The following is a 12,828-nucleotide window of genomic DNA, read 5'->3' on the forward strand; positions in this document are numbered from 1 at the left end:
TCTTAGGGTTTTTAAATTTATACCAAAATAGAACTTAACAAATCAGCAGACCAGTGTCAAATGCAGTCCTGCATGCTGGTTTCTGGCCAGATCTCCTCTCCCACCCCAATGAAGTTTGTGCCGTTGCTCCCAGCGTGTGCGCGGCAAAGACTCTACGTATAAAACCATATTAGTCAATAGCAGCACTGATAAAAACCTACAAAATGTGCTTCTGGTGCATCAGAGAGATTATTTTAAGAAAAACCTTATAAACCAGTGTCACCGTTTTCATGAAAAGCTCTTTGACTTCTCCACAGTAAGAGCCGGCCCATCCACCGCTGCCCTGCCTGCTCAGTGAGCAGCTACCCAGAGATGCCACATGTGGGGCCCGTCGGCTCCTGGCATTTAATTACTTGTTAATGAAGTTCTTATGCAAATGAGGCACCAAGCGCCCCTTCCACCCGTGACGGCAGCGGGGACGCAGGGCACAGGGTCGGCTTGGGGACCCGGACCTGTGGGGAGAGGGGACGGAGCAGGAGCGGATCCCGGGTGGCGGGAGCAATGTGCCAAATCACCCTGCGCAGGTTTCTGTGCGATTTCACCAGAGAATAATAAAAACTATTATTTGGAAGAGCTTTTGTATATTTTATTTTCTTATCTAAACTGGAGCATTCCAAATCAGGCATTTCTGCTGTTTCAAAGAATGAGAAATGCTGTTAGGGAATAATACATTAATTGCTCCACACACTTGCTTTACTAAGGCTGTTTCTGCACTAGTTGAATATTTCTGTTAATTCCTCTATTTTAACATAAAATTTGTATTTGAACTGCTTTCTCAGAAGCCTTCTGCCACAGCTGGAGTTACAGGATGAGTCAAAACAAGCATATATGAACACAGAGAGCACAGGAGCAGGAGCATTGTGTGTGGAAGTGCTCATCTCTCCCTAAAATTTGGCTCTTCATTTCTTTGTACTCTGGTTTCCCTTCTTCCATATTTCCTTCATATTTCCTTTTTCCTTCAGGGCAACTGCAAAGAGCTCGGCTGGGACAGGGTTTATATCAAGTATCCGGAGTCCAAGTTTAACGTGGTTGGAAAATGCAAAAACCATTTGCTCTTTCTGAAAGCAAATATCAGCAGTGTGCGTAATCAAGCGCTGAGAAATTTTGCAAAAAACATTATCAACAAAATTTCTTGCAAGTCTGAACCCAGATGCTCGAAAACATTTATCTCGTGGCTGCTTCTACTCCAAGAGAGAAGGGGAGGACGGACAGATTGTGGCTCAGACCGCCCTTCCCTGCAGCTCCGCATTTGGGCACAGTTCTGGGTTGATTTTGCCCCCCGCCAGCCCCGCTGAGCAGGGATTAGGCACCAGCGAGAACGCTGCAACCCCGGCCACAGGCACTTTATCCTTTTGTCTCCTGTATCAAGACGTTACATCCCAGCCAGATTTATAGCCGTGGCCCTCTGAGCCCACAGCACTGCATTCCTGAGGAACGGCAAAAATAAAGGTAAACCCCCTCCTAAATGCATTTCTGACTGCGCCCTTCATCCCGAGCAAAACCCGCGTACCCAAACCCCGAGCTCCTGCTGTAGATGCGGAGGGACCGAGGGAGCGCCGTACCCCAGCAGCAGCACCACCAGCACGACGAGAAGCAACGATTCGCGGAGATGCTGGAAACGTAACACATTACAGACCCCAAATTCCATAATTTTTTTTTTAAAAGCATTGAATACTTTTTCTTTTCCAGGACAATATCACAGAAACTTTCTTAGTGGAAGATATCGCATACTACCCATACAAGGAGTAAGTGTATACATTCATGCAGCCTATAATTTTTCCTGCCTAGTATGAGGTGTTTTATATAAGCAAACATTCAGAAGGGGAAAGGGTGAGAGGAGCTTTGGGATGCCCACTTGTGGTAATTAAGCACAGACTAACTGAAACTTAATAAGAAGGAATTCAAATGACTGTTTTCTGTGTTGACATCACACATTGCACATCAGCCTCCGGGGAGCCCTGGTCCATGCCCCGGGGCCGCATCCTGCGTGGGGCTGGGCAGCCGGCTCCTGGGCACGTTGCTGGGCACTGCACCCCCCCGCGCCCCCGGAGCTGCTCGCAGTGCTATAAACATCTTGGAGGATAATTCTGAGAGAGGAGCTGGATCTTTTCCAAAGGAATTTCCAAAACTCCTCCTCCTCTATGTGTTTTATTGGCTGTGGTCGTCTTATTTAAAATGATTTATGACGAATTTTGGCTGATGCTCCTCTCTCAGCAACACTTTCGAAAGCTTTAATAATTACTCCGAAGGCAAACCTTAGTTCCAACAGCGGCCGTCACTTGCGCTGTGGACGGATGCGTGCTGCGACCCCTCTCCTCCGGCTGACGGCTGTGTTATCACTGCGTTGCTTCACATCACATCGCCATTTTCAGTTAAAAAATTGCAATTTGCAGTAAATGCGTACTTGGAGTGCTCCTGAGGTGGGGTATCAGTAAGTGTAAAGGCTTTTCTTCCGAAATACTTGGAGGGTGCCGGTCAGGAGGCAGCAAAGCTTACCAGCCAGGGAAGAAGCCTCAGCAAACCAGACTTGGTTTATAGTAGACTGATTTGGGGTATGAGTATCGATGGAGATCTGATTGCATAATTATTTAATGCAGATTGAAAACACGAGCAGCGTTTCAGCGTTCACGTGCTGATCGTCTGCGTTTCCGCCGGCACGGGCGCAGCTTTTGTTTGCTGCTGGGGGCGCGGGAATGCCGGTGATTTACACATGTTTCGGATGAAGGATAGTCACGTGCATCTGGTGCTTACAACGTTTTACATTACTCTAGATTATACATCTGTCATGTTAGTTATTAAGTCGCTGTGGATTACATTGCATTACCGCTTAACAAGGAGATGTATTGCAGAGCAGGGGAATGCTGCGCCTGTTCCAGCAAAGGACATTGTTTTCCCATATTTCTCTAGAAAGATCACACGTTATAATCGCTGTATACAGTATACCATGTAAAATGATCCCCATTTATTTCATACAATAGATACTGTGTCATTTAATTAATTTAGACTAAAGAGCAATGATCAGCATTCACTAACAACTTTACCTTTGGGACTGTAAATGAAAAACCCTCATTCTGCACAGCAGCCAGAGCCAGGAGAGCACTCCTGGAGAGAAGGTTTGCAAAGAGAGGAAAACTGCCCCCGGGCCCCATTTTTCCCCCCCCAAATATACAATGAATTTATAAAATTGATCTAATGCATCTAGTGGCTATGAAAGCTACAGCACCGCGTCGTACATAAGACTGACCCACGGAAGAAATGCCAACGATTTAAGGAAACCACGCACAACCACAGCCGTGCACGCAGAGGAAACCAGCCTGACCGACGGCAGAACCGGTACCAGCAGTACCGCTTTCTTTTCCTAATACTTGTGGTTTTTTAGGGTTTTTTTTTGTTCTTAAATGAAGTCTAATGGGAAAGTATAAAGGTACCCCCTAATGCTGATGTCTATGGTGCACGGAGCACCACCACCGGCAACTGCCTGAAGTGGTGATGCCGCCTTTCAGCATTCCTGTCCCTGCAGAATCCATTTCTATATTATGGAGATTTCAGGAGATCTTAGGCCATGAGTATTGAACAGTCCTCACCTCTCACAGCTTCTCATTGACCCAGAGTACAATACAGGCTTTTTTGAACATAAAAGCATCATTGACAACCCCTCTATTACTCCAAGATATTGTTTACCCATGTGCTAGAGGAGACTTTTAAACTTGCCGCTAATTAGAAGTATGTTACTGAGGCCAAGCCTTCAGTTAGTTATCACGGCCCCTTGGCCGTCGCTTCCATTGAAGACAACCTCTTAATCCTGATTGCGCTCGGTTTGAGGAGCGCTGAGGTAGCACCCTGTGTTTTGTTTGCTGTTTATTTTGCCCAGGACGCTTCCCCTGCCCCGGGCGAAGGGGATGACACAGCCAGCAGACCCCGAGCCGCGACCGCAAACCTTCGGCGTATCTTACACCTCGCTCTTAGTTTTCCTCTCACATTTATAGCTCCGTGTATTTACTGCAAGCACTATTTTCAGCATACATTAAGCGAACTATTTTAATCATGAGCAGCAGAGCTCCTCACTCCAAAACAATTTTTCTTCTTGGGAGAGATGATGTGCGCTGGAGGCTTGGGTTCGCCTCCGCAATGCTCCTCGGTAAATTAGCTGTGGAAAAGTCTTTCATTGCAGTCTTTAGCAGTTGGAGTATTTAAATATAACCACACAGCTTTCATTGGATGTAATAAAAGATTCTCATCTGTATTCCTGGGTTCGATATAAGTGGTTTGCCTCTCAAATGTATTATAGTTCGTTTCATATTTAGTGATACAGTAATAGCTTAAATTGTGCATTGAGGTCAAGGACAGACATTGATCCGTTTAAACAAATACTGCTATTAATTAGAGGTGGGCTTGCACTGCAATACCTGGCCTTCATGGGACACTTCAGACACCCCCGAAGAACTGGCATTGGCAGTTGTTTTCCTGATGACTCTGCTGACGAGGAGTTGATCACTGGAAGGTGAACCCAGGTACCCTGATCACAGGGTGAGGAAGGGTTGGGGGGATCCCCAGGGGACCCCCCCCGCCGCTGGGCTCCCCCCCCAGCTGAGCCCCAGCCAGCTCAGCTCAGCCCGCCACGGTCCCCGCTTCCTTTCTTCCCCTGACGGAGAGCGGCGGGCAGCAGAATTTTCCCAGAAATTCAATTTTTTTAGTTTGCTAGCATCTCGTTATTAATGCTAAGTTGCGCGAAAGGAAGCCCTGTCGTGTCCGCAGGCGGTAAGTAGGAATGTGCCACCCTGCGAGCGCGGGGAGCAGGAGAGGGGTCACGGTAACGGACCACAACAGCATTAATTACCACATCTGTATCAGAGGATGCCCAAACTCTTTGGTCTGAACCACAGCTCGTGCGTGTCCTCTCCAGCATCGTCCGACCGCGCTGCTGTTGCCGGCGGGGCTGGGGCTGGGGCTGCCCTGTGCTGCCGGCTCTGTGCGGGCGAGGGACGGCTCCTGCCCCAGAGCCCACAGCAGACCGAGGATAACCACCTAAAGGACAACCTCAAGGATAACCTCAAGGATAAGACCTTCTCTCTCAGCACCTTCACTCCACTTCCCATCAGTCCTCTTCCCGCATCTTTTTCTTCTTTCCTTTTTAAAGCTGTTGCCTAGCCAATTCCTTTTAAGCGAAGAAGATTTCACAAAGTCTCATGGGCCATTTCCCATGTCTATAAACGTTTTATTACTCGGGCAATATGGCCAAAGCACTCACTTGTCTCCTCTCCAAGACCTCAAACACAACCAAACAACTCCCCTAAATCCTCGCTCCCGAGTGCACACTCATTTCTTTGCTACCACCAAATCACCTTAATGAAATCAATGAGTTTATACAAGTAATACTAAGCTGTCAAGAAAAGTCTTTCTGTATTAGAGTGGTGATTTTATTAAAACGTTTCAAGCAAAACCAAACAAAGAACTTAAACAGATCTGGGGGAAAAAAAGTCATGGACAAGAGATGGTGGAAAGCCCTGCAGTATCAGACATGACGGCTGCAAAGACCAGGGGCGCAAGGGATGTCTTGGCGAGGTCTGCTCTTTACCTAAAGGTGTTTGCCTACGAGCAACAGGCTCCTGAAAGGTTTTGCTACTCCCAGCATCGTTTGCAAACAGTTTGCTCTGACACACACATGGAGCTGTCGACGGATAACTCCTACGCTGCGAGCTCCCCGCCTTCTTTTCCCCAAATTCACTTGTGAGAGCAAAACCTTGCCCAACTGGGGTGTCTCGGTGCTTTCCCCTGCGGCTTCAGGGGTGCTGCCCAGGAGCTTTGGGGCCGGGAGGCTGCAGGGAAAGCGCACCCCTCCGGCAGCCGCCCTGCCTGCCCTGCCCGCCCTGCCCGTGCTGCCCGTGGCGGGCAGGAGGGAGGCAGGCAGCGAGCGTACAAAGGCTGAGCGTAGCCCCGCGTGAAAAACCCGACACAAACACAAAGCAAAGGCAGGATAAACCAAACCCGCTGCTGAGAAGTTGCAGAGGTTATCCATCATTGTCAAGGCTCCCTTTGCAGTATAAGCCATCAGAGCAATTCAGAATACCGGCAGCTATAGCTGTTCGTGTATCTTAAGGATATCCTTTTCAGAAGACATCAGTAATGACAACAACAACAAAACTCCCTCTTTTTAAGGGTCTCATCACACTGAAAACTTGCTTTGGTTTGTGACAGCACTTTTACATAAAGATAAAAGAATTCAGAGTTTCCCCTTGATGTGGTACCAAAAATCACATTAGCAGATAGTTAAGCAAGAAGATCAACATTTAATATGTCCCCGTCATATACCTGGTTTTAAGTATAAAATGAAATATCGAATAAAGAGGGCTTAAAATAAAACCTGTCTCCAGCTCTGTGCTTGGGGCATCTTCACGCAGCGGTGGTGGCCGCCAGGATTGCGTTTAATTTGTTGTCGGTTACATCGGGTTCCACAGCACAACTAAAATAATTTGTCTGTTGTAGGTAGGGAGATTGAACTGATACACGTTGGCATGGGGAAGATGAGGGGAAAAGACATGCTCTAAAGCTTAATACATCTGGAATATATATTATAATCTATTCTAAACTAAACACTGTGTGTGTGCAGCAATTGGAGTTGGCACCGAAGGCCTGCAGACCTTGGTGCAATGCAGACCCCCTTCCAAGCCCCTTTAGCTCATACCGTCTCCAAATTGAGCCGGACAGGTGTGCAATATGGAGCAGGGGAGCACATCAGCGATCTGGGCTCAATGCAGCGTGACTCGCATCAAAAAAACCCCTCACTTTCTTTCGGTAAGGTGTGGATTTTACACAGGGCACGGACGGACTGCGCTCTTTGGGCGGCGGCGCCGGCAGAGCACGGTCTCGGCTCGCCGCGAGATGCTCTGCCGGATGGCGAGCTGTTTGGCAGGGAAGGTGGCAGATGAAAGCGCTCGTGCTGCAGGTTGGTGATGCACCGAGCAGCAAGATTTGTACTTTAGCAGCACCGAGATCTGTATTTTGGTGCCCGGGCAGCACGGTAGGAATCTGTGAGTGCCTATGCCTGCCTGCCCTGCCTGCTGTGACGCTCCCACGGCAGCAGCCGGAAAGGGCAGCAAATAGGCATGGGAGAGTTACATGCACAAGAAATGCGTGGGTTTGGAGGCCAATGGCATCCTTTTGTGGGGGTCTTTCGCAGCAGCTCGACTTCCAAGCATTTTATTGCAAATATTTGGCTGGGACACATCTCCCAGGACAAGCCATGGCTCCTGGCCCACTGCTGGCCAGCTCAGCTGCTCTGAGGTCGCACGTTGCAGAAGTTACTGCAGTTTTATAGGCACAAATGAGCGAAAGATGTTGATTTCCTTTGGAGAGACTTTACCCCATCCCATCCCGTCCCTCCAGCCCCCGGGCAGGAGCGCTCCCCGCTCCCCGGCACTGCCCACCATCCCGCAGCAGGTCCCCACAGCCCCACCAGAAAAGCACGAAGGACATTAGCCACCAGGAGAGAGGGTGAAGCATCCACATCTGTGCAGGGAGAGAACGCAATAAATAACAAACGAGATTTGATTATATAACATAATACTACTTTCAATGTAAAAACGAATTACGCTGCATGCAATAATAAATCATAACTTTACGTTTCACCAGCACAGAGCCAGTTCTGAACTGCAACATCTGGAGCTCAGGCTGAGCCTTCCAGCTTTTGGGGATACCTGGACCCTAAGTATCACCTCCAGCAGATCAGATGAAAAACTTGAGCCTGATTATCATGAAAGTACCTGCATGCAGGAAGAAGGCATCGCCAGTCCATGGCAACATGCAACCCTTGCAAGAAGGCCAGATGAGTTGGGAACAATTTTTTTAAAGCAATAGCAAAGCAAAGTCGAGAAGCCCTACGGTTGGTAATTTGAACAGGTTTCCTTCTCCCATTGCAGCAGCACATGAAGGTACCGATCAGTGATATGTGTGGGGCCAACAGCACGGGTTGTCCTCCTGGGGAGCAGCATCTCTCTGCAGCCAGGGCTGGGGGAAAACTCCCTGCTTTCCTTCACAGGGCAGGTGTCAGATCCACGAGGAGCAAGGGTGTGGGACGGGATTCAGGGCAACGTGCAGATTAGATGGGTAAGCTCAGCGCTGACGTTTTTCCAGGCCCTTGCACAGCCTCGGTGCATGACCAGGCTCTGGCCAAGCGTGCCGGAGCGGGCGAGTGTGGCACGGCACAGCAGGCATCCCGCTGCTGGGGGGTACCGCTCGCCCTGGCAGCTCCCCTCTCCCATACGGAGACTGGCTCCTGAGGAAAATCTGGGTAATGAGGGCTTAAAAACCCTGCTGCAGTTTGGCATCGTTCCTCCCGTGGTTCTATTAACAAGCATACACTTCGCAAAACAATAATAGTTTTGCAGATGTGGGGTCACCACAGACCCTCTGAGGCGGTGGCCGGTTATTCGGCGCATCGCCAGGGTGCCTCTCCTTACCCGCTTGCTGCACCTCTGGGGAATGCACCCACCGGGTCAAATACCCAGGCGTGGCCCCACAGGGGTACACCTTGCCCACGCCACGTCGTCGGTGGCACCCGTGGAACCAAAGCACAGCCTGGTCTGACGCAGGGCGAGCTGCCAGATCCGTGCACCTCGGTCGCCGTGCCTCAGCCGGTGGCTGCCGGAGCTCTGCCGACGGGAGGGTGAGTGCTGCACGGGCAGCACGCTGGCTGCTCCCCTTGGGAAAGGCATGCCCGGATCCACAGCTAGGGCACGTTTTACTTTTAAGTGTTGCGTGATTTTTAAGCATTTTGGCCAAACCACGTGAAAAAAGACAGTTTTGCTAAAAAAGTACGGGTCCCCTGTGCCCGGCCCGTACTGCAAACGGCAATGTTAGAAAAAACACAGACAGAAGCTTGAGCACGCTCAAAAAGCGAGGAGCTGCCAAAAAGCAAAGCAAAGGACCAAATCAGAGGCAGGGCTTCAGCTCGGCTCTCACGGCTCTGTGACTTTCGTTCCAGATTTACCCCCCCGGGAGCAAAGATGAGATCAGCCGGGGCACTGGCAGGGCTCTTTGTGAGGACGCGCTGCAGGGTCCCTGCTGGGGGCCGGGGGATGCAGCCCCTCGGGGCCCCGCCGGGTTTGGGGTTTCACGGCTCGGCAGCACTGGAACGGCAACTGCTCCATCTGGTGGGAACGGCTCCGTCTGGGTTGGGACCGTGGGCTTGCAGCTTCATCCTACAGAGCAGGCGGAGATGCCTCGGCCAGCTCCGGCACGCCGCGGGGCTCCCAGCCCTCTGCCACCGCACAACCATCGCCTGCTCGAGGCACCCGATCCTCTGATGCAGCAAGGATGGAGGAGGGAAGCGTACTTGTTGATAAAGGACACGTGTAAAAGAGGAGCGGAGCGCCGAGGATCGGCCGAGGATGAAGCGTCTGCCCTGCAGTTGTGCTCACACACTACAAAGGGGGAACGAAAGCGGACGTGCTGGAGAGCAGTGCCTCTTCTGCTGAGAAACCCGGGGTCGAAGGGCTGCATCCAAGGGTGTTTGAAGAACAAGGCCAGCACACGACCAGCACAACCGCGGCAGCGAGCCAGGTCAGCCCGGTGAAACGGGCGTGCGGCTTCAGCGACCGAATCCCGGCGCGAGGGAGAGTCGCTACGGGCATGTATCCTGAAATAAACCCGGGGCTGAGCTGGGGCCGGCTTCTTTCTCGTTTTAAGCATATGACATTACAAAGGTTTAAAAGGCGGCTTCATGGGAGCGCGGCTCAGCCCGGCATCGCAGCACAGGGCAGGGACGGGAGTGCACAGCCTGTGTCGGGCTCTGCCTGTGTTTGCAGGTGGGTGCTTTGCTGGTTAGGTGAACAATCTTAATATTTAGGAAAAAAACAATGAGCAAAGATAAAAGCGGAAGGAACTGCTTTCACTACAGCTTTGGTTCAGCAAAATAAACCAGTTGTGAAGCGGTGGTGTGGTCTGGCGGAGGGGAGCGAGGTCCGGCTCACAGCTCGGTAGCAGCTCTGCCCCTGCGGCTGCCAGTAATTCAACAGCCCGTTACTATTTCATCCTACATCAAACATTTCTTGCTTCTTCACTATAAATATATAAACAAGAGAGGACTGCAGCGCCCTAGGACTTGTAGAAAGCTTCCAACTTTCATCCTTTAAAAAACAGACGCAGAAATGCAGAAAAAAATTCTATGTTCAGCATTTAAACTTTCCTTCCGTATGAGTTTTTGCTTGCTCGCAACCCAGGGAGAGCGCTGAGAGACGAGGCTGTACTGCAGGACTCATCTCCAAATTAATGATCATAGATGTGCTTAGACATCATTGACTCCATACGTTTGTCCAGGGCCAATTCAAATGAGCCGGTGCTACAGAAGGGGTCCAAACGCCCAGCTGCAGGTCCTGAGACGTGCGACGGGAGAGGTGCCCCGAGCCCAGCCCCGCTGGCCCCGTGGCTAGGGGCTCGCAGCGGGTTTCTGTACTATCCAACAAGCCTGACGTGCTGTATGGAGACACGCAAACCAGCAGAGATGCTGGAAGAAGAGGGGAAGAAATACTTGCTTGCTTTCTAAGCGTGGCACTTTTGTATCTCAGCGAATTGGCGTAAGTACAACTGGCAGTCCTTATTTTAAAATATGGGCATTTCTCTGCTGGAAATGCTATCCTCCACTATTTCCTTGACCTGAAAGCTGCAAGTGTCAATACATCAGCACTGAAGTCTGCTGAGTGCCTAGAAATAAGGCGATATCATTTCCAAAAGTAAGTGACCACCAGGCTGCTGTTAGCTCTGCCAGCGCAGAGGGAGAGATGGCTTTTTGCAACTTTGATTTACTGGCAATTGTTGGAAAAGAAGCAAGCAAGAAATGAAAACCCAATATTTCCATTACAGTTTACTTAATAAAAAAATATTGTAGGGAAGTCAGACATCATAAAATGCCCATCTTCTCTCTATATTTACAGGATCATACAATAACTTGAGCCAGACCAGTAATCAATTTAAAAAAGCCCTTTGCAATTGAAGGCACAGACAAGTGAGTGTTCAATATCCCCTAGCAAAGCAGCAGCCACACTTCACCAGAGCGCCCCGAATACGGCCAGGCTGCATTACAGCAAAGGGCGGAGGGTAAAGTACTCACTAAAAGGCTGCTCGCAGGGAGCTCTGGAGCGGGACACCGTATTTCCAAGAAGCCGTTCTGAACACTGAGCAATTTCTCCTCCAACGTACCCAAGAACCCTTCTGCATCATCCATTCTCCCTACTTGCAAACCACCTTCGCTCGTTGATATGGAGGATCTTTTTAACATCAAGCTCCCCTGTTATGGCCAATCCATCAGGCAGCAAGTGCTGCCTAGGGCAAAAAAAGATCAATTCCGACTAGGTGGTTTCTCCTCCCCTTCACACACACCTCCCTCTCCTCTCCCCCAGCATTACACCCACCTTCCTTGGCCTCTTCTGGTCCTTCCCGTTATCTTCACTTACTACTGGTCCTGCAAAAGTCTTCGGTTGTGCTGTAGATACCATGACCTAGGGGACAGTCCTGGAGGAGAGGGGCTGCAGAGGACCACGTCACCCTGCCCAACCGCTCTGCTCCAGCGTTCCCCCCCACACCATCCACCCCGGGTGCTCTGCCCCATGGGCTGTGGTGCCTGGGGGAGTCCCCAGCCTTCCCTGAACCTGCACCAGTTTCAGCTCAGTGTCCTACCTCCTGCTGAGCCGATGTCCCCTAAGGAGACAGCGTTAGTCCGTGCGAGATGCCTGGCCCATGAGCTGGGAGGTTTAGGGCTACCTCGGGTCCGTCTATGCTCCACCTCATAGCTAAGGCTTTGCTCTTGCTGCGGTCCCAGTAAGAAGCTTAGGCAGCTCCGTCTGTTCAGCTTCGTCAGAAGAACTGAGTCATTTCATGTACGAGTCACTTCGGGCCGTATCTACAAGAACTTCCTTTAAGAGGAGAAAGTTCAGGCTGCTGCTGAAGGAGATGCAAAGAGAGTCGCTGAGGTTGCGCTGAGAAATAAAGGCTCATTTCCCAGTGAGGACCGTTCCCTCTGGGTGTTTTAAGACCCTGGAAGACGTCCTTCAGCCGAACAATGAGGCCACTAGCAAGTCAGACAAAATGGTGCAATGCTGCTTTCTTCCTGAAGTCTGCAACCTGTCCTCCAAAGGTATTTAAAGATAAAATGTGCTGTTACAATAGGTGCTAATTTTGAGGTGTGGGATGCTCGTGAAGAACAGTAAGTGGTACCTGCCTGAACCTCCACGCAGCAGCGAGAAGTTTCGGGGAGCAGGAGGGACACTGCTGTAAAGTCAAAGCAGTACTTCTGCCGGAGTCAACCAGCGTTTCTTATTTCTCAGTCGATAGTTTAATCTATTTTAATGATTATCAATACTGATGTTGAGTGTAATCACCTTGTCTGATACAATTGCTAGAATCTAAAAGTCAACTTGATTTTAATGGTTTATCATTAGGAGTATTATTTAGTCGGATTAAACTGGTTTTAATTCCTCTGCGGTCATCATTTAAAAGCTGTTTGGAGCACATTACGGCGACCCCCCTCATCACGATATGAATCAATGCCCTGTCTCCATACCATATATTTTCAGCAGCATCTAGCAAGCAGCCACATGGACGGACACCGAAGTGCTGCAAGTTATTAACATTCATGAATCGCCCCTACCACCATTAAAATTTCCTTAAAACGCACCACAGCAGTGGCTGGATTTACCTCTCCTGGTGGTGATGGGGCCCATGAACCCCCAACTGTCAGAAGAACGGCTGGGAAACGCTCACGAACCGGGATTTGGAGAAGAAGCTGGATCTGCCCTT

The sequence above is a fragment of the Gymnogyps californianus genome, chromosome 10 (assembly GCF_018139145.2).
Source record: "Gymnogyps californianus isolate 813 chromosome 10, ASM1813914v2, whole genome shotgun sequence".
Lineage (NCBI taxonomy): Eukaryota > Metazoa > Chordata > Aves > Accipitriformes > Cathartidae > Gymnogyps > Gymnogyps californianus.